Source organism: Sus scrofa, chromosome 10 (assembly GCF_000003025.6).
Source record: "Sus scrofa isolate TJ Tabasco breed Duroc chromosome 10, Sscrofa11.1, whole genome shotgun sequence".
NCBI lineage: Eukaryota > Metazoa > Chordata > Mammalia > Artiodactyla > Suidae > Sus > Sus scrofa.
The window spans coordinates 1,391,125-1,413,868 of NC_010452.4; the positions used below are offsets into that span (position 1 = coordinate 1,391,125).

The 22,744-nt window shown below is 39.6% G+C and overlaps 1 protein-coding gene and 1 long non-coding RNA gene across 3 annotated transcripts in view; one reads left to right on the forward strand and one right to left on the reverse strand.

The window, feature by feature from the left end:
* Nucleotides 1–5,067, reverse strand: part of RGS21 (regulator of G protein signaling 21) — a 54,371-nt gene extending 49,304 nt beyond the window's left edge. The window contains exon 1 of the mRNA XM_021064096.1: nt 2,733–5,067. The gene's annotated coding sequence lies outside the window, so the exon portion shown is untranslated. The remainder of the gene's footprint in view (nt 1–2,732) is intronic.
* Nucleotides 1–22,744, forward strand: part of LOC102166310 — a 381,125-nt gene that overhangs the window by 218,892 nt on the left and 139,489 nt on the right. The gene's annotated exons all lie outside the window — the stretch shown is intronic.

Consider the following 22,744-nt stretch of genomic DNA (forward strand, 5'->3'; position numbering starts at 1 on the left):
AACTTTATCTACTTAGTTGTCCTGCGAAGTAGCGAAAATGGCTCTCTACTAACAGATCAGAAAAGCAGCCTGAATTCTCACCACTGATTGTCAGCAGAGTCAGAAATTCAGTCAATATTGGTTGGCTCTCAAAGCTAATTTTTTTTTTTTTTTAACTGAACCATAAGGTCTCATTTTAGCGAATGTATTCTTTAAAAAAAAAAAAAAAAAAAAAAAAAAACAAAAGTAAGAATATGGGGCAAGTTTTCTTGATGACCCAGGTGTTTATCTCATTTTGGCAGTTTGCAGGTATCAGCATTCTTGGCAAAGTTTTGTGTGAAATTCTTTCCAAACGCCAAATTCTATATGCTTGCCTGTTTTCTTTTAAATAACCTGTAGGAGGCAGCAACAATAGAAAATGCATTTCCAGTTTCAGAAATACACTGGAAACTGTTCATTTCTAGTTTCAGAAATGAGCTAGAGATTCATTTTCCTAGAAAACAAAACACTTCACAACTAAATTGATTTAAAACAAAAGTTAGAAATGGGACCTCATACAGCAGAGATTGAAGAAACATTGTAAGTCAACTATAATAATAATAAAAAAAGAAATGGGACCTCATATTACGAAGCCTGTTACATGCGTAAGATTATTCGAACCTCACCTTCCTGTGTTCACTGGTGTCCAGGTGGACACCCAGACCCTGTTAGAACATTCTTTCTCTACCATTTTCCTCTAAATAAACATCCCCTGGGATTAAACCCAGGTCTTTAGGGCAATAATGACAGGGAGTCATTAACAGTACATATTTGTTCTTTGAAGGAACATTTTGAAAATTCCTGAAAAGGGTTGAACAAACCTTCTTCTTCTTTCCATAGATGGTTTTTCCCTACTAAGCCTGAGCAGTGATGCGTGCAAGGATGAGTCAGTATAGGTTTAAGAATCAGACTATCTCCCTAATGATAAATATCATCGATACAGAGAAAGAGGAGGTAGCCAAAATTGGGAGGGAGATTAAGTTTGGCTCTTCCATTAGGAACACCTTTCTCTCCGTATTTCTGCTGGAAGACCACTTCTGGGAGAGGACAGTGTAGCAGAAAGGCCGGAACAGAGAGTTGAGCTCAGCACCATGTAAGGAGGAAGGTCAGAGTCCAGACTCAGGGAGGGGAGAAGTTAGAGGCAGGCTGACGGGGTAAGAAAGAGCCTGCGATGTCCTCAGATCAGTCCACAGAGGCGCTCACTCTGCTTCTTCCCCACCAAGGGTTCACTCGGCTCCAAGGTAATTAGCAGAAGTAATTAATAGTGTTACTTTGAGGATATGGTAGATGCCTGATTTATTTTCAAATCAAATGGAAAATCGTAGTATCCCCTTAACAAACCCGAAGGCATACTTGACATTTCTAAGTTTAGTGATGATGTTTTTTCAGTAATGCGATATTTTGACAGTGTCTGGAAATAGTGAGGCACTGCTTTTTTAAAATATCGATATATGCTGAAGAAAATCATATGTGAGTACTGCGTATTATACATATTAGAAATAAGAGCTGTTCGCATCTGATGTTGTAAATTTTAGAGCATGCTCCACATCTCCAGTATGTAACTGGATGCACGTCGGTACTAGGATGGCACATGCAACAGTAAATGTTCAAATAAGGCGACACCACTTCTTGAGTTTGGAACATGTACACAATAGCAAAATCTTACTCAATTGCAAATTAAAAGTCTATAAATGATTTTTAAAGAATGCACTCTTTTAAAGGACCTACGCTTTTTTTTTTTTTTTTTTTTTTTTTTTTTTGCCATTTCTTGGGCCGCTCCTGTGGCATATGGAGGTTCCCAGGCTAGGGGTCGATCGGAGCTGTAGCCACCAGCCTACACCAGGGCCACAACAACGCAGGATCTGAGCCGCGTCTGCGACCTACACCACAGCTCACGGCAACGCCAGAACCTTGACCCACTGAGCAAGGGCAGGGACCGAACCCGCAACCTCATGGTTCCTAGTCGGATTCGTTAACCACTGCGGCACGACGGGAACTCCGGACCTACGCTTTTATTTGGGATGGTATGAGGATGTGTTTTTCAAAATGATTTTTGAAAAAGCTGAAGCGTGAAAACTCTAAATAGATCTTCAAAACTTTAAAGATTGTAAAAGTAGTGCTTTTACCCTTTTGAGTTCTGCCCAAGTTATTAACTATATAGAAATACATATATAGGAGGAGTAATTTTACATTTAATATGCTTTTGTTTGCTGGATAGGGCATCACGTTTTCTTTATTTCTATAGTATATTACTTGAAGTATGGTAATCAGCCACCTACTGATTGTGCCCTTGAGTAAAGGTCCTATTGCTACTTGTTCTAGTTGCTTTTCCAAAAAGATAGAGGAAAAGAATGAGATAGTTTTTACCCATTCTTCTAGTTCCCAAATTCTTTGGGTTCTATGCCCCTGTGTCTTTGTGTCTTGTCTCTTTTTTCCTCCTTGTAGTCTGATCTCCTTTGCTCATCACACTCTTTTACAAATTTGAATCAAAGACTACTTGGCAGAATGTCAGTTCTCTGACAGTCTGTGACAATATATTATTTTTTGCCAACATTACCAAATGAATAGCTAGTAAGAGTTTTGCATCTTATGATTCTAAACTTGCTGAGTTTGATGAATAGGATCTAATATTTAGTATTTTATCGTTAAATGTCATCATTTTAATCTCTGTCGCAAGTTCCTTTATATCACAAACGTTAAATCTCTATACTCACACAAACGCCGTGCAGGGGAAACCGTTTTCCTTCTTGCTCTCTTGATGTCTTCTTCGTTGACAGGATGGATGGAAGAATCTGTGCTGCTGCCGCTGAATATTTTTCCAGGCGGAAACTTTTCTATATTGACATGGTCCCTATCACCTATTTTTTTTTTCCCTCCACAGTCTTCATCTAACTGCATTACTTTTGAGGTCAAGTTTAATATCTAAACACCACTGAATCCATTCCATACTCAGGATGTTTAGATTTTATCTTTAACTTGAAGGACTTGGGTGGCGTTTCCACTAAACAGAAATAATCAAGTTCAACCGTGAACTTGACTCCCTGAGGCCTCTTTCTTTAATGGCCTGTTACCTGCGGCGCCAGTGTCCTGAACTCTTCACACTGTGAAGTCACTTACCTTGTGATATGAAAATTATTTTTTCAGTCAAAAAATATGTAAATCTCAACTTTGCAACTGTGCTCTGAGGAAAGGCCTTCATTTGAGAAAAAAAAGAACAAGCCTTTTTTTTTTTTTTTTTTTTTTCCCTCTGAAAGCCAGCATTTGCATGGCTTTTATATGGTATAAATGTTTGCCTAGGAAATTTTCCTTTTACATCTGCGTGGCTGGTATCCTTTAGTTTCAATGACGCAAAGCTTATCTGAAGGACGTATAAAATGCTTAAAAGCTGCATACCTATTTTTATGATTTCAGCTAATCAGGAAATAATTTTGAATCCATAAACACAATCTTGGGTTAAAGAGACTCAAAGGGGAACTGCCATTGTAGTTTTTAAAGGAATCAGTCGAAACCAGAGGAGACATTCTCGAAGTGGCGGAAAAGGAAGAAATAACCAGTGTGTCTGCCCAGATCTTTGACTCTTTCTTGTACTTGTGAAATAGCAGCTGCTGCAGTGTTGTGGCTGTTGGGTAGTTTTTCTTTTCTTTTTAATTCTTTTTAAATTTTTTTTCATTAATAACATGCTTTGGGCCACACCCACAGCCTGTGGAAGTTCCTGGGCGAGGGATCGAATCCGAGCCGCAGCTGTTACCTACACCAACACCAGACCCTTAACCCACTGCACCACAGTGGGAACTCCTACTGCATCATTGTTCATGCTCCTCGTCCTACTTAAAGACTTAAAGCACTGAAGATTAACTTATGGAATATGGATTATCTCTTGTGCTGCAATACCCACATTATAGAAAAAGCTGAGTAGATTAGTTTGTCACATTTTTACACTTGAACTTTTGGGGTTTTAGTTCAAATAATTAACTCTTCTTCCCTCCCTTCCGTGCCCTCAAATTTAGTAGTGTTATTTCAGTATTACATTATGGAGGAAATACCTTCATATTCCTTTATTTGGTAATTTGCTTGGCATTTTGCTTTGTTAACTATACTTATGAGTGTCCTTTGTGAAATGCGATAAGTCTGTAAAGGCAAACATTTAGCACTGTCGTTCAGTTTACCCAGACAATCCTTAAAACTAGATTGTTAAATTTTGCTTTTGTCTCAGTGTCTGGGACTGAGCCCTTGTCTCTCGGGTCCTACCTGAAGTGATCGAAGAGAAATGAGGTTTGTGAGAAGAAACCAGTTCGCAAAGAAATGCTGAGCAAGCCCTTAGAATTAAGAAGTCAAAGGGAAAAGTCAATGCTATATAAAGTAGGCCATCTGGATCAGAATAGCTTCAACGGAGATAAGTAGGCATTTCATTAAGCAAAACAAAGCAAAGAACTGGACAGCTTAGGACACAGAAATCAGAAATGTATTCTTTACAGTATATCTCTTCCTTTAATGTTCTTTCTCATGGTTTTATTTTATTTTAAAATACATATTGAAGGTAATTATTTTTTAAAGACTGATGAAAGATAATAGCTTATTTTAAGCCTGCAAAACTTTTACTCTTGAATAGTCTGCTAAGCTTCTCTAAGTAAATGGTCAGATTTTAGACTGATTTTCTGAACTAGTCTGAGCCCAGAACTGAGCTGTGAAATACAGTGTTTCACAGATAATTGATGAGTTCTGAGGAAAAGTAATACTGCTTTAAAAAAGCCCATCTTAGATAATTGTGCAGAGATAATGTAGGGTGACAAATAGTGATATGTTTTGGCTCCTTCAGTCTGAGTCCATGTTCAACTACTTACTCTGCTCATCCTTGAGAAAGTTATTTAACCTTTGAAAATCTTGGGTGTTTCCATCTCTGATGTCTATAAAATAGGCCTGAGCTTCTATGCCTATAGTCAGGATTAAATGAGGCAATTGACTAGAACATTTATCAAAGTGACTTCTTCATGGTAAAAATTAACAGATCCTCTGTATTAGTACCAGGGATACACATTTTTATATAACATAAAATCATGTAAAACTTAGAATGTGATTTTTATTTATTTTTTTATTTTAATTTTTTTTTTTTTGGGCTGCCCCATAGCAGGTGGAGTTCCAGGGCCAGGGATTGGATCTGAGCCACAGTTGTGACCTACGCTGCAGCTGTGGCGTGCCAGAACCTTAAGCCACCGTGCCAGGCCGGGGATCGAACCTGCATCCCAGCACGCCCAAGATGCTGCCAATCCCATTGTGCCACAGCAGGAACTCCTAGAATGTGATTTTTAATTATGAGTAGAAAAAATAAATTAAAAAGGAGCACAACTCTGACTTAGAGCAAAGATCAGTGACATGGTTGAAAAAAAAGCAGGTTATCCAGTCAAATTGTAACCAAACCCAGGTTTGGCCTCCTGCTGCTCATAAGCCACTAATTTGGGAGTCAAGTGTGAGTAGGAAGGAAAGGTGCTTTTTAATCAGAAGAACCAGCAGTCTGGGGAAAAGGTGGACTCGTGTCCAGAGATCCATTCCAAGGATTCTGCTCAGCCATGACAGCTTCTACAGGCTAAAATGGGCTGGGGAGAATCTCGGTGCCTCGTGGAAGCAGGAGGTTGGGTTCTGCATCCTTCTCAGTGGCGTGCAGACGGGCTGATGCTTCAGGTATTCTTTTGCCTGTGTGGTCTGCCTGCAGGATTGTTGGGTGGAGAGAGCTAGTCATTTTTTAACTGCTTAAATCTTCCTTCTTCTTGATAGCTAGGAAAAGAATCAACAGGTTAGACAAGGCACGGCGTGCATTCATGGTGTGCGAAATCGCCTGGTGATCTCATTCCTGTAATCAGGTTCTTTAAGGGGAACAGCAAAGGGACAGAGAGCTGCCTTCCCTTCCCCACTGGCAAACATCACACCATTTCTATGGCATTAGGCCAATCATCTGTCTTGTGCAGCCTCCTCATCCCGACACAGGGCACCGTGTGCTCAGAGTGGAAGATGCCAACGTGGGTCTCTTGCATGTTTGCTGACAGTTTTAGTTGCCTGCTTACATATATGGGCGGAGCAAGCTACAGTTATTTTGATGCCTGATATTGATTATTGATAATTATGTTGTTTTGTTTTGTTTTGTCTTTTTTTGCCTTTTCTAGGGCCGCTCCCGTGGCATATGGAGGTTCCCAGGCTAGGGGTCGAATCGGAGCTGTAGCCGCCGGCCTACGCCAAAGCCATAGCAACGCGGGATCCGAGCCTTGTCTGCAACCTACACCACAGCTCACAGCAACGCTGGATCCTTAACCCACTGAGCAAGGCCAAGGATCGAACCTGCCACCTCATGGTTCTTAGTTGGATTTGTTGACCACTGAGCCATGATGGGAACTCCCCATATTGATTATTATGAGCCATCATGTGAATCCCATTCTCTTGAGGCCAGTTTTTGGAACTGTGCAGGCTATAGTCTTAGTGCTACTCAAGATAGAGCAGTTTCTGTCATGGCTGCAGTCTGGTCATCACGCAGGTATCTTTTTTCATCCTCTGGTGGCAGTTCTAGTACCTATAAACCAACTCAGGAATGGGCATCAGACAGTGAGTCTGCGACTGTGTTGCCCTCATCATTAACTGCTCAGTTTTGTATTTGGAGGGGAGTCCTGCAGGGTTCTGCTCCGTTTAAAATTATTTCACTCATGAGGGAGAAGTTCCAGGAGGAAGTAGCAAGACTTGAGTAACTGAAGGCCTGCCAGGTCCACAGTGGTAAAGTTTTGAAATAAAGATAGTGAATCCTGAGAACAAGGATAGAAAGAAAAGTCACTTGAGTGATGGAATTATGCTTATTTTCTACAGACGCAGGATTCTGCACTGTGATTTACGGAGTTTATGGGAAAGGCAGTCAAGAAAGAAAGAACTAAAGATACAGATTGAGATTTCAACTGAGGCATAGTTTAGCCAGGGCTATGGGTGTTGCGAGAGAAATTTAAAGGATGAATGTGGTAATATATATGAAACACTCTCTGTTCCCTGGAAGAAAGGTTCTATAAAAACATAACATATTGCTGATTCTCAGAATGAATGGGTGAAGGTTGAAAGATTTTCAGACTTACGAAAGGGCACATTCACAATCCAGTGAGAAGCAAAGGGTATGGAAAATGGAAGGTTAGATTCAAGAAAAGGAGAACATTTTAAAGCCTTCTAAGAACACACTCACACGCATACACACTCATGCACAACAAAGCACACTTTAAACAGAAGTATCTTCATTTCGAGTTTTGCTGTGCAAGAATGATTGTATTTTAAAGGATTTTTAATCACCAAGATAACTGCACTCAGAAGTGAATACTTGAAGTGCATGAAGTTAAAATGAATTCTGTGATCAAAAGAGCAGAGTGAACTTGGGACAAATGTTGAGGGAAGCAATGTTTGAAAAGAAAAAGTACAGCAGAAACAGTATTTTAATAATTATTTTTGGCCGAAAACTTCAGGGATATACTGAAGGATGAAAAAAAAATTTTAAGAACTTCCCTATAAAAGTCTTCATGTGGTGGTGCCGGGAGGAAAAGCTGGCGTGAGGATTTTGGCTACTTTTAGGTATCCCGAGTGCGTTGGAGGAAATACCGGAAATGGGAACCCACCCAGAGGTTCACGTTGAGCTGCCGACCGCATATCCGGATGTTGTAATTGGTGTAGAGGTGGTTCTCAGGTAACTTGGCCCACACAGTGCCTTTGAAACAAATCAAGTGTCCCAATTACAAACACTACTGAATTGCAGCGAGTTCCCAGGAAACGTGTCCACTCCTTTCATGCCTAAATCTGGGTAGAATATTGTTGCTTTAATTAGGCAACCCTAGTATGTTTTTACTGGAATGTATTATTAATTGGAATTTTATAGTTGAATGTACCTGGGGTTCTGATGGCCAATGTCTTATGACTTGAGGAAGGGGTATTTCTTTGGAAAACAGATTTAGAAATGCTCACAGAAAATTAATACTGTAATATTACCATAAAGTGAAATCACATATTTTGTGTCTGATATACACTTGGAAAGAAAATACTAGAATTTTTTCATTTGCAATTGCTGTAAATCTTATGAAAGAGTAATTCGATGTTCTTGATTTTTTTCTTTTTTTATTGTTATTTCCCCAAATAATTTTTTTTTCCCACCATACAGTATGGGAACCCAGTTACACATACATGTATACATACTTTTTTTCCTCCCATTAGCATGCTCTGTCGTAAGTAACTAGACAGGGTTCTCAGTGCTACACAGCAGGACCTCATTGCTAATTCATTCCAAAAGCAATAGTTTGCATTCATTAACCCCAAGCTCACCATCTACCCCACTCCCTCCCCCTCCCCCTTGGCAACCACAAGTCTATTCTCCAAGTCCTGATTTTCTTTTCTGTGGAAAGGTTCCTTTGTGCTGTATATTAGGTACCAGATATAAGTGATAGCATAATGTTCTTGAATTTCTGAATGTTATCAGATAGTTTTAGTATACCCATCTAGCACAGATTTAAGTGCAAATAAGGCAAGAATAATCTCTAGCTATTCATGAGAAGTCTTTTTTTCTGGGAATTGCAGACGAAGTCCTTTTGACTTTGTTTATAGACTTTTCCTTTGACTCTTTTTTTTTTCTTTCACACTCTTACATTTAGTTACCAAAGCCTTTTAATTGGACTTTGAAGACATATCCCCCCCCCCGATTTTTACTCATTCACCTTCATAACCCCACACGAATTAAGCGATAACTCTTCCCTGAATGATGGCTGTTATCTCTGCGTCCTTCACCCCTGTGGTCTATTCTCCATCTGGCAACTTGGGGGATCCTTTTCTGTTTTTTCTTTTTAGAGCTGCACCTGCGGCATATCGAAGTCCCCAGGCTAGGAGCTGAATCGGAGTTGCAGCTGCCGGCCTATAACAGCCACAGCAACACAGGATCTGAGCCATGTCTGTGACCCACACCACAGCTCATGGCAATGCTGGATCCTTAACCCACGGAGCGAGGCCAGGGATGGAACCCGCATCCTCATGGATACTAGTTGGTTTCATAACAGCAGGATGACAATGGGAACTCCTAATTTTTTTCTGCCATTTCTCTGGGAAGGTGGGAAGACACAGAGGGGACAAAGTCAAAGCTCTTTAATAGGATCCCGATCGCTATTAAACAGAGAATGAAAAGCCTCAGCAGGAGTATGCAGGCTACTAAAAATCTCCTGAAATAATTCAGGTGACAAATGATGGTGGCTTAAAAAGAGGTGACAACAACGGAGGTAGTGAGAAGTGATCAAACTGGGGGAATACTCTGACGTGTGGTGAAATTTTACTGAAAAACGTCTATGACTAAAACAAGGAGTTTTTTGGTTTGTTGTAGCAGATAGTGAATTCAATTCATTCCCTAGTTTTACTGATAGAATGTTCGTATAAACAGCTGAAACTAGGCTTCTTAAAGGACATGGTATTTTTTTTTTTTACTGAAAAAAAGAATTTTTACTTTTTTATATTTCATATGCTCTTTCTCTGACTTAGAGTTCTTTATAACGTTAACCCTAAAACACACATATTTCTGAAATATGTCATCTCTCACTACGTTCTCTGCATGAAGCTCATTGCAGGGAAAAGTTTGTCAGATGGAGTCACATTAGTCTCCCCTGTTTCTTTCCTTTTTATATAAAATATTCGCTAAAATATCTGCCAATAAGTGAGATCACAGGCTTCTCCACTTCGCCTGTCCATGGCTTCTCACGCCCCTGAGTGGTACAGCCAGTGCACTGGAGCGAGCTGCAGCTCATCACCGAATTTGGCCCTGTCTCCTCTCTGACGTTGTCTCCTGTTATGTGATCTTTGGCTCACTCCCCGCAGCAACATTGGTCTCGTTGCCACTTTTTCTATTTCTCCAAGCCTCCTTCTTCCTCAGCAGTGTTGCCTTCGTTCTGGACAGTCCTTCTCTAGCCTTTGGTGACTTATGACCTCCCCTCATTTGTTCAAGTGTCCAGTGAGGCCTTACTCGCCGCTACATTTATCTGTCTAACATACAGCAACCTGTCTTCTCCCTAATTGTTATACCCCCATCAATAGCCCTTATCCTGTCCGGAATCCTATGCTACTAATTTTGCTTTTTTCTCTGATTACTTGAATGGAAAACTCCGGTAACCTGGCACATGTGTCCATCTCATCTACTTTGGAATCACACCAGCTGAAATTGTGGACAGTAGGTGTTTAATGTGTAAATGAAGGTTACACCCAGAGGCTTGCTGGTGTGATGGTACCTGAGAAGACATCATCGTCTTGAAGTTACAAATGCTGGGAGAGGTCACTGGATGATGGTCCAGGAAGGGGGATTTGGTGGGAGAGGGAGATGAGAGCAAACACGGAACACAGATGATGAGAAGCCCAGAAATTCATAGGGGAAATGGAGCTATGATCAGACTTGCTTGATGATTTAAGGAGATGTATCTTCTTCTCTTTTTATAAAAGTTAAGAATACCGTGTATTTGATGAGCTTAAACTAATCCTTTGGCAAATGAGAAAATTGAGTTTGCCAAACATGAAACTTGTTCTCAAACCACACATTTCATCTTTTTTATAAAAACAAAATTGGCATTCTTTATGATTTGTGATCTTATGAGGGGAAAAAAACAATTATTTAGGCCACTTCTAACACAACTTTAGTATGTGGGCTGTGTATTTATCTTTTTTTTTTTTAAATATTAGGGCTGCACCTGTGGCATATGGAAGTTCCCAGGCTAGGGGTCTAATAAGAGTGATAGCCCCCAGCTTACACCACAGCCATGGCAATGCCCAGATCCCAGCCATGTCTGCAACCTACACCACCGCTCATGGCAACGCTGGATCCTTAACCCACTGAGCGAGGCCAGGGATCAAACCTGTGTCTCATGGATGCTATCAGTTTCATTTCCACTGAGCCATGACAGGAACTCCTGGAGCTGTATATTTAAAGCGTCATGACCTTACATAACTTAACCAAAACTATAGCTAAACATTAATTTCTAAGTAAACTTATAACATGCGAACTAAAGCGTTGAAGAAAAATTCTGTCCAGTTTATAAGTTAACCAAGACTTGTCTGCTTATTTTTGCCAATAGATGTCAGTGGTTGACCATTTTACTGAAATGATTGCAGATGTGCTTATTTTATGCCACTGTTAAAAGACTTGACTTTAAGGGAATGTTTCATTCTTTAAATGGTCCTTTTTATTATTTCACCTTGAGAAGTAATATATATTTATGACATGATAGGACTGACAATAGAAAGTGTAATAGATTCCCTAATTGATTGCAACTGTTGAAATATGTACGAGCTATAGGAAGTATTCACAAAATTAAGATGCGTTATAAAATGCTCACTTTGTTTATATAGATTTACGTGTATTCCTCCAACCAAACCGTTTTCCCAGTACAAGAGCAGCTGTTCACAGGTCCAGGGTTTTATTCGCATCCATGTCCACCATGGAGCTTTTTACTGGGGTTCCATGCAACTTATTTAAAACAAAACCAGGAACAGTATCCAAGGCAGTTGACAAAGCTTTTTTTTTTTTCTTTTTCTTTCTTTTTTTTTTTTAATAAGTAAGGTTTTGTTTTTTGTTTTTTTCTTTTTTTCTTTTTAGGGCCATACCTGCAGCATATGGAAGTTCTTGGGCTAGGAGTCGAATTGGAGCTGCAGCTGCTGGCCTACACCACAGCCACTGCAACACCAGATCTGAGCCACATCTGAGACCTACACTGCAGCTTAGTGGAAATGCCGGAGCCTTAACCCATGGAGGGTGGCTAAGGATTGAACCCGCCCCCTCGTGGATACTAGTCAGGTTCCTAACCCGCTGAGCCACAACAGGAACTCCTGAAAGTGGTTTATGGTGGTTGAGCAGCCAACACGTTTTGTCTGTTGAACGTGATTGTGAATGTCCCATTCACATGAAATGGTCTCATTTTCAAGTCTTCCAGCGATGCATTTGTTTGTCTATTTCCTTTTTGGCTCTTTCATGCTTTTTATCCTCTCTGTGTTTCTTTCCTTTAATATGTCATTTGGAGTTAGATGTACTGTTAGAATAAAATGCTGTATGGCAGGTTTAGCTGGATTAAGAATTTCGTAAAATTAGTACAGTCCTTCAGAATAGTCACGAAGAGTCAGCCATGCTTCTCTTCTTTGGCCCGTGAGACATGAACAGACCTTCGAGATATTTCAAAATTTTTCTTATTCATGTTTTTTTCCCCTGGAAAACTGCCATTACTACATTGACTTGGATATTGAAGTGATATTTTGATAAGGATTTTATTGGACAGAATTGAAATGTAGGCCATCATTTATTAATTAATGCAACACATATTTATTGAGCTCCTACTCTATGCAGGTTTAACATGATTTTGGTTATCAGACAGCCTGTACGGAAGAGTTTTGCTTTCCTTTTCTGTGGATAAGATGGTTGTATGCGTGTGTTTAATTGAAGTATAAAGTTAATATGTTGTGTTAGTTTCAGGTGCATAGCAGAGTGATTCAGTGATACATACATATTGTTTTCAGATTGTTTCTTTTACAGGTTCTTACAAAATGTCGAGTATAGTTTTAAATACTCTTTGAGTAAAAGAAAATATAGCAGCAGAGCAGGAGACAGTATGGGCAAAATGTTTAATCTGACCAAAGACGTGAGTGCAGAATATATAAACAATTCATAAATAAATCAAGAAAAAGAGATGCAGTATGACTAAAAAACAAGCAAACAAAAAGCAGGCGAGGAGTTCTCTTATGGCACAGTGGGTTAAGGATCTGGCATTGTCACTGCAGCGGCCTGGGTTGCTGCTATGGCTCTGGTTCAATCCCTGGTCCAGGAACTCACATGCTGTAGGCAGGGTCAAAAAAAAAAAAAAAAAAAAAAAAAAAAGGCAGAAAAACAACAACAACAACAAAACAGGCAAAATGGTTAAGCTAGCACACTTCCTAACAGAGACTATTTTAACAGCTAATAAACTAATGAAAAGATGCCCCACTAATTTAAGTCATCAGAGAAATAAATTATTAAATACCCAACACAATGCCTAAAATTTTAAAAAGAGATTGTGATACCAATTTAAGGCAAGGCTGTAGAGCAGTGGGGTCCCTCACACAGCTCTGATGGGAGTGTAGGTTGTTACAGGTATTTCAGAATATTGTTTGGAAGTTATCATTGAAAGCTGACCATGTGCCACAAACATGACCTGCTAATTCCTAGAGAGTGGCACAGGCTTCAGAGATACACATCAGGAGTTCCCGTGGTGGCTCAGTGATAACAAACTGAACTAGTATCCATGAGGATGCAGGTTCAATCCTTGGCCTTGCTCAGTGGGTTAAGGATCCGGAGTTGCCATGAGCTGCAGTGTAGTTCACAGATACGGCTTGGATCTGATGCGGCTGTGGCTCTGGCGTAGGCTGGCAGCTGCAGTTCTTGATTCGACCCCTAGCCTGGGAACTTACATATGCTGTAGGTGCGGCCCTAAAAAAAACTAAATAAATAAATAAAAAGATATGCATTAGAGTGTCATTAGTAACGTAAAAACCCCACACTAGAAATAACCCACATGCCTGCTTATAAAAGAAAGTTAATGGTGGAATTTGCATGCAAGGAACATTCTACAGCAGTGAAAAAGAATGAACTATCACTACCTGCAGCAACGTGGATGCAGCCCACAGCCATGTTGAGTGAAAGAAACTGGTCACAACAAGGGGACAGTTTATCCCATTTCCATGAATTAGTTCAAGAGCAGTTAATACTAGTCATTGATAATTAATAGAGGTAGAAAAACAATGCCTTTGGGAGGGAAATGACTAAAAGGGATCATGATGGAAGCTTCCAGAGAGAGCTGGGTGGTTTACAGAGCAATGTGCACTTGGTGAGGTAATTGTTCCTGATTCCTCTGCTTTTCTGTCCACACGCTGTGCCCCAGCAAATACTGGAAAATGGAACTTGATGATGTGTCATAATTATAAGCAGAGTAATTCCAATGTATTGTCTATCACTCCATAAAGACTCTTTATTCCAGATGAAGGGTTTTTTGAGATGCTTCACAAGGTCTATACATGGCTTTTCTCATTTGAGTCATTTTCATTTTACCATAAAGTGTAGATGAAAGGACCAGACTCCGGTGATAAAAAGGGAGAAGTGAAACAAGGAAATGGAGCTCCTGCTCCAGGTGCAGTCACTTAAGGCACACAAGGTAGTTCTGAAATTACCTGAAGATACCATCAAAAGAGAAACACAACAGAACACAGCTTTTCTTGTTTGTTTTATCTTGCTTTATTTTTACTGACATAGTAAAGACTGTCGGAAGAAACGAAGTTGGGTTTTTTTGGTTTTGCTGGCTTTCAGTGTTGAGAAAGTCATGGTGTAGGTGTTTTTTATTTTTTTAAATAAAAGGGTCATTAAACAACATAATGCCTGTGATTTATGGCTGTTTTGTGCCTGAGACATATACAACCAGACATATTCAAATTGGGACTTATTGTGCTGATTTATTTAACACTTCCTGGCAATAACAGTTTGCATTGAATTTCCTGTGGATACTCCAAGTTTGTGATGAAACAACTGACATGGGCTGACTCACTGGAGAGGAACGTTCGCTTAAGGATTCTGGGAAAGACGTCACTCCCTTCCTTTCTTTTCAGGTATTTCAGACGGAGGTATTCATTCCACAAGCCCTTCGAGATTGCTTATATTTTGTGTAATGGATGCATAAAATAATAATGGGAGTTCCTGTTGTGGCTTAGTGGTAACAAACCTGACTAGTATCCATGAGAACGTGGGTTTGATCCCTGGCTTCACTCGAGGGGTTAAGGATCTGCCACTGCCATGAGCCGTGGTGTAGGTAGGACTCAGCTTGGATCCCACGTTGGTGTGGCTGTGGTGTAGGTCGGCTGCAGCTCGGATTTGATCCATAGCCTGGGAGCTTCTGTATGCTGCGGGGTGTGGCCCTCAACAGCCCAAAAAAAAAAAAAAAAGTCTTTCCTATAAGAAAAACACTTTTAAAATTTTTATAATGATTTTTATGTTTTCCATTATAGCTGGTTTCCAGTGTTCTGTCCCTTTTCTACTGTGCAGCATGGTGACCCAGTTACACATACATGTATACATTCCTTTTTCTCATATTATCATGCTCAATGACTAGATAGAGTTCCCAGTGCTATACAATAGGATCTCTCTGCTTATCATCCCAAAGGCAATCGTTTGCATCTATTATCCCCAAATTCCCAAAACATCCCACACGTCTGTTCTCCATGTCCATGATTTTCTTTTGTGTGAAAAGGTTCGTGTGTGCCTTATATTAGGTTCCAGATATCAGTGATGTCGTATGGTACTTGTCTTTCTCTTTCTGACTTCCTTCACTCAGTATGAGAGTCTCTAGTTCCATCCAAGGAAAATGTGTTAGAGCGAGGTTCTGAGTCCTTTTTCTTATGCTCATGTTGCCTTAGCCTGACATTTACTCAGTATCACGCACACCACTTAGGGTCAGTTCATCCATCAGTTTCGTTTTTTTAATGTATCATTTTCTTAAGTTCTACTTTTAAAATAATGGGAGGAAATAAGTGAAATAAGTCAGACACAGAAAGACACATACCATATGACATCACCTATATCTGGAATCTAGAAATCAAATGGACACACATAACAAAGCAGAAGCAGTCATGGATGCAGGGAACAAACAGGTGGTTGCCAGCGGGGAGGAGAGGAAAGGGCGAGGGAGATGAAGAGGTACAGACTTGTAGTTACAAAATTAATCAGTGGTAGGTATTAGATATACAGTGTAGGGAATGTAGGTAATTATTACGTAATATCTTCGGTGGCGTAGTAACTAGATATCATGGTGACCATTTTGAATGTATAGAAATATCGGATCACTGTGTTGTGTACCGGGAACTAACACGGTATTGCAGGTCGATTTTACATCAGAAACAAATATTCATAGAATAAAAGATCAGCTTTGTGGTCCCCAGAGAGAGGGTTGGGGGGAGGGGAATTGGAGGAAGGTGGTGACAGGGTGCAAAGTTCCGGTTTTAAGATAGATAAGTACTGGGGATGTGATGTACCATGGATGTTGCTAAGAGAGTGAATCTTGGATCCTCAACACAAGGAAGGGTTTTTACATCTTTTCTTTCATTTTGCAACTGTACGCAGTGATGGATGTTTACTAGACTTTTCGCAATAATCATTTCATGACGCAGGTGAGTCAAATCATTATGCTGTGCACCTTAACCTTAGACAGTGCTGTAGATCATTATATCTCAGTATAAGTGGAAGAAAATAAGTGATGGGAAGAAAATTACTATGGGATTGAGGCTTCGCCAAAAATCACATCTCTTTTTCATTCGTTTGCTTTTCAAAATCGAATGTAAATTATTTTTCACCTGTAGTTGAGAGGCTTAAGGAATGGAGTTTCAGGCTGTCCTCCCCAGCTAGGGTCACCCATAAGGACCTTTGTCTTTGCTGACTAAAGCTTTCCCATCATTGTTGGTAATTCCATGGCTGAGTCTGTGTGTAATTTATGTACAGCAGAGACTGAATGGCTTAATAGGTGTCCCTCTCAAATTTTTCAGTATTATGGTCCGAAAGCATTATTCGAAGGAGCATTCTGAGTTGGTAAATACATAGAAGAAAGATGAATATTAAAAACCTTTGCAGACTATGTTGGTTGTTGTGGTTGGAACCAGAGAGCCTGAACTTACATCCATTTCTTCAGCTCTCTCCACCTAAAAGCTGAATGCACAATTATAAAGTGCTAGGTTTTGGGAAGTTCCCTGGTGGCCTAGCAGTTAAGGATCTGGTGGTGTTACTGCTGTGGCGCGGGTTTGATCCCTGGCCTGGGAATTTGTGCACGCTTCAGGCATGGCCGAAAATCAATCAATCAATCCATAAGTGTTAGGTTTTGTTCATAAAGATGTATGATAACATAAATGCAAGAAAGGGGGACATGTATATATATATATATATATATATATATATATATATATGTTTTATATATATTTTATTTAAATATATGTGTAGAATTTACATTTATGTATAAACTCTATGTATAATATATATAAAAATAGAAGTAAGGAAGATTATTAGGAAAACCCATACTTTATTTTAAATTTTCATTTTCTTCTTCTCTAGGCTTCCATGATGTTTTCCTTGAGCTTGCTTACACAGTAGAGGAAAAAATAACTTTATGAGCATAAATCTTTCTCTTATATTTAGCCATGGTCCTTGGGCAACACCATGAAACTTAGTAAACTTGAATTTTGTCAGAAGAAAAGCGAAGGTAATTTGGTGGTCAAGACCCTGCCGTGGAAGCAGGTTCTTTCTGGAGTGCTCTGAGATTTGAGTTGGTGAGCTTATCTCTGGCAAAAGGCAGTCCAGACACCAAATAGAAGAGGTGCTCTATTAAAGCCAGTGAAGGCAGAAACTATGAAACAACATGCAGTTTCAAAACGCCTGCTTTTATGGCGTCTACTTGCTGTCGGAAAACAGTGGAGCAGGCGTTTAGCTGACTTAGAGGGCATAAGTTCAAATCCTGGTTCTGCTGCTTCTGGCTGAACAGCATTGAAGAGGAAGGACAGTCATTTGTGGATGTCAGTTTACGCACGGGAAAAGCTGGGAATTAGCACACAAGAGTCTGACAGTAAAGCTCTACATTCCAACACATGCAGAGAGCACCAATTTCAAATAAACGAACACGTCTTCTTTGTTCTATTGAGTGTTGTTGTTGTCGCTGCATGAAAACAGAGCAACAACAACTCACAAAAATGCTCTGGTGTGCTCGTGAAGGGCTCATAGTCTGGAGAGGCAAAAGGTAAGAAATCCAGCGAGAAGGGAAGTCAGCATTAAAGCTTGAATGTCCATGTTTGTTTTCCAGCTTTTCTTTCACTTGCATGGACTTATATGGAGCATTACAGCTCTGCCAATTAATTCCTGTGGAAACTCAGGCAAGCTGCGCTTTGGTTCTCTCAGCGGTTCAAGAGCACTCCTCTCTCTATCTTGGCAAGATTTAGTGAAATTAAAGGCAAATCTGTAACATATGCAAAGCCTTTAGGATCCTATCTGTACTTTGCAAGTGCTCAAAATGGCTGGTTCCCTGCCTTATCCAACCTTATCATTTTGAACAGGATATGCTTAGTTTATTAGAAGAGGATAATGAAGAGATCAAAGGTAATCACACAGGGCCGTTGCGAGATGAGGGCAATCATTAGAACGTTCTCAGCTTTGTTGAAAGAAAACTCTTGCACAGGCGTGGGCTTTGATCCCAGGTTCTCATGCTGTTGGAAAGGCATGCCACGCTTCTAAAGGGGAGATGTATTTAAGAACATTTCAGAGGAAGCCTCTTAACTCCTGGAGAAATCAGAGTTGGACAGGGAGCAAAATGAATTAATATTGTTTCAAAAGGGTGATGACCCTATGTTTTGTTTTAGGGCGGCTGAGCCTCTGTTAACAACGGCAATAAAAATATGATGTCAAGGAGGAGTTCCCTTCATGGCTCAGAGAAAATGAATCTGACCTGTATCCATGAGGAAGCAAGTTCGATCCTTGGCCTCGCTCAGGGGGTTAAGGATCCGGCATTGCCACGAGCTGTGGTGTAGTTTGCAGACACAGCTCAGATGTGGGTGTTGCTGTGGCTGTGGCATAGGCTAGTGGCTACAGCTCCAATTTGACCCCTAGCCTGGGACCCTCCATGTGCCATGAGTGTGGTCCTAAAAAGACAAATATGTGTATATATATATGTATATATGACATCAGGATACAAAACTTTTGCTCTTAAACTTTACTAGAGAACTTTATTATTTCAATCAAAACATGTGAAGATTAATATTTGTCTACATTTTTCCTTTCCATTTAAGGATGGACTTTTAGACCTTTCTAGGTTCTATTAATTTGATGGCCTTAATATCATTAAATAGAGGTAATATGTTTCTAACAGAACACTTAAAATTTAGTAAATTATATGAAGAAAAAGCAGAAAACATAAGATTCGAATGTCTAATTGCATTCTTTAGCTTATACCCATTTTGTCTGCAAAACCCTGTAACAGTATTGACGACACTAGTGATTACCTAAGGGCCCTGTGATTTTTACACTTAAAATCTTTGGCAACGTCTGTTTTAAAAAGTCAGATTTCTGGTTCCTTAAACACAGTGTTTGTCTCTGACTCTGATACCAAGAGAATAATGGTGAAGGGAGTATGCTTTCTGAGGAAGTCACCCACGACAGTCTCAAAATGCTCTAGTTCTCCCAAATATCTTAATTGCCCTTTAACTGAATCTGTTACAAGCATATCATCCATTATAAAGATTATTGCCAAATCTAATTTTTTTTTGAGTTTTGGAATAATAGGTACCATCCATTTTTCTCCTTCATGTAAAGGACTTATTTTATCTTCTCTATTTATCCCCTCTTTTAATATTTTAAAGTGTATCACTGTTTCTGGGACTTCAGTTCTTCGGTGTAAGATGTTATCCTTTAAGGGTAAAATTAAATTCTACTCCTCATTGCTCATGGTGGTATAAATCTTTTTATCCAGAGGACCCTACTTCTTTGATACATTCAGAGAGCATGCAGTAGTGACTACTACTTCTTTTTCCCCAGTGAGAATCAATAGCTTTGGAGTCCATCATCATATAACCATTATTTGGATTGTTTTTCTCTCAAATTCCCAATGTATTTATATTTACCATCTAAAGAGCTTTGCTCTGTCTTCCTGTAACTCAGTGTTTATTTTTTTAATGTCAAGTTTTGTGGCAGAGTCTGCAAATTCAGTGGCCTCCCAGCACCCACTGTTCCTTTCTGCCTTTAATTAATGGAATCCCTGAGTTTAGCTCCCGCTGTTGCCCAGGTCTCTTTGCAGCTGGGTGCAGCCATGTGACTAGGAATTGTTTGCAGGTATTCAGCTGGAAGAAGTGGCTTTGAGGGCTACATTGTAATTTTATGAGAACCTAGCTTGTCCTCCAGTTTCTCTTCTTACTGGATTGTTGATATGCTAAGATCAAGGAACAAGCTCATAGCTATTAAGACCTCTGGAACGGGATTCTGGACTGGCTGCCTATCTCTGGATTGGTATGTGGGAAATAAGGGAACTTCTCAATTGACTGAGCCATCAAGTTTTGGTATATCTTTGTTAGCATAGTTCTTTCACCTGAGCCATGAGTTATATAAAACTGAACATTTTTTTGCATATTGCCCTAGATGTGTAAAGTGCCACAGGTACCCACCTTCTTGATAGTTTTCTATCTTTAGATTAATCTTTACTTTTTCAGCCTCCTTCTAAATTAGTTGAGCAACTCGCTGAAAGATAACTCAGGATACATACACCACTTTAATATGTGTTGCAAGACATATTGAGCATCTTTTTGGAAGGAAAAAAAAACAGGATTTCAGCAAATTAAACCATGAACCAAGCCACGTAAGCATTCTCAGACAATCTACATACCAAAACGTCTTGATATGTGCCCAAGGGATTATTGAATCTCCTTAGTGTAGAAACAATAGAAATAATCAAAGAAAATACATGCAGAAAAATGACATAGTATTTTGCATACATTTTGAAAAGGTTAGTAATGTGTTAATATGTTAATCTCACAGAGAGTGACAAAGATGAGAAAGAACAGTGTCTCTGTTTAGGTAATATTCTCTGAATTAGAATATTATGATTCCTTCTATTTCAAAGAGGAGATATTGTGTGGGTCCTGATTTACAACACATCATAGATGAGACAGTATTTCATATTTGTGAGCAGTGCGAGGAGGTAGATGCTTTGCTTTCTGACAGAATTGGATGTCATTTCTTTCAGTATCGTAATATAAATTGCAGCTTATTGGGCTGATTTTCCTTCTTGCTGACTTTTCTTCTGTCTTCCTTTATTAAGGCCAGCATCTGTATTGTTCATTTCTCCACCCTCAAAACATGTAGAATTAGCAAGTGAATGAAGGAAGAAAACATATATGTCATTTGTTGTCATGAGGATTTGTAAGGAAATCGTTTCGATAATATTATTGATGTTGCAAGTGATTATTTTAAAAATTTAACCAAGCTCTATTTGATTTCTCTGTAATGCATCATTTCATTGGGGACATTGTGGAGGATTTGAAAGTTAAATCAGTAAAATCGCTTTAAGAATTTTCTCATGTGTGGGGAATAGATGCGTATAAATGACTGTAATATAAAGTAGAAAGTGATGTATTGTATAAACAAGACTCTGTGGGAGTTCAGAGGACCGTGGTATCAGGGAAAGCATCATTTTCAGATGACACTTGATATGGGTCTTAGAACACGAGGCGTTATTAAATAGGAGAAGAAGGTCACAAGAGACGTCCCAGGAGTACTGAATCCTGTCGGCAACTGCATGAGGTTTAAAAAATTTAGAAAAATCATTTTCTTTAGCCTGTGCAGAGTGGATGGGAGAACAGTGGGAAACGAGATGGGAAAGGAAGGCTGTCCATTTGTAAAGCTCTTCAGATGCAAGCCTGCAATTAGACACTTGAGGGTGGGGCAGTGAAAGATGGGTCAAGGTGTTTGCATGGAGTTATGACCTGAGTAAAATTGTGTTTTAGAAAGAAAATGTGGCAGCTGTATAAAATAAATCAGGGATGAGACAGGGCGAAAGGCAAGTAAATTTGCCTATGAGGGAATTCAAATTAAGATAGTGAGTTAGGGAATAAGGTAATGAGGAGATACAGAGACATAAGGCAGAGAGCTTAGCATATTATTTGTGGGCAAGAAAAAGAGGCACAGGAGTTCCCTGGCAGGTGAAGGATCCAGTGTTGTCACAGCTGTGTCCTGTGTCTCAGCTGTGGTAAAGGTTTGATCCCCAGGACCTTCCATAAGCCGTGGGTGCAGCCAAAGAAAAAAACAGACAAGAGAGGCAGAGTCTAATGGTTCAAATATTTATGGCTGGGAAAAATATGTAATTTATAGAAGAATATAAAGAACACAATTCTCCAAGATAAAATTTAATCCAGTACAGATTATGAAGCATTACATTTTAAAAAGGGAATTGCAGTGTGTCTTTCTTGAGGACACAAACGAAGGATAAGTGCATTTTTAGACTGAGAAAGACTTTAGAAGGAAATAAAAGAGTATGTAAGTCAATATAGAAAACTGTCTTGGCAGGTCGAATTAGGAGAATAGCATTAGTCTTTGACACGACTGCAAAATCAGCAGAGGGTGCCTTTATTTATTTATTTTCGTGTCTTGCAACCTCGTCCTGCTTCCCCTGGACCAGGTGGTTAATCGAGAGTTCATCCTGGCCAGGCCTCGAGAGGTTGCCCTTGCGGTTTTGTGCGTCCTCTGTTCTCTATTCCAACGCCACTGAAGCTCTGGTCACGGAAACCTCAGCTCCTCGGGGTCTCTGTCTCCATGTTTCCTGGTGAGATTAGATCACAAGAGCCAACTGGGATTGGCTCTTGGGATTGCTTGTAGCAGATGGAAGCGGGGCTTGCTTTCCTCATTCACGGAAGATTTCATTTAGCCAGAAATTGGTTATTTATAAACTTACTTTTATTTTTAAAATTTTATTGAAGTGTTGTTGGTTTACAATGTTATGTTAATTTCTGCTGTACAGCGAAGCGTCTCAGTTATACATATAATGTATATATATATATATTCTTTTTCATATTATTTGCCATTATGGTTTATGACGAGATATTGAATGTAGTTCCCTATGCTCTTCAGTAGAACTTTATCGTTTTTCCATCCTGTGTGTAATAGTTTGACCAGCCA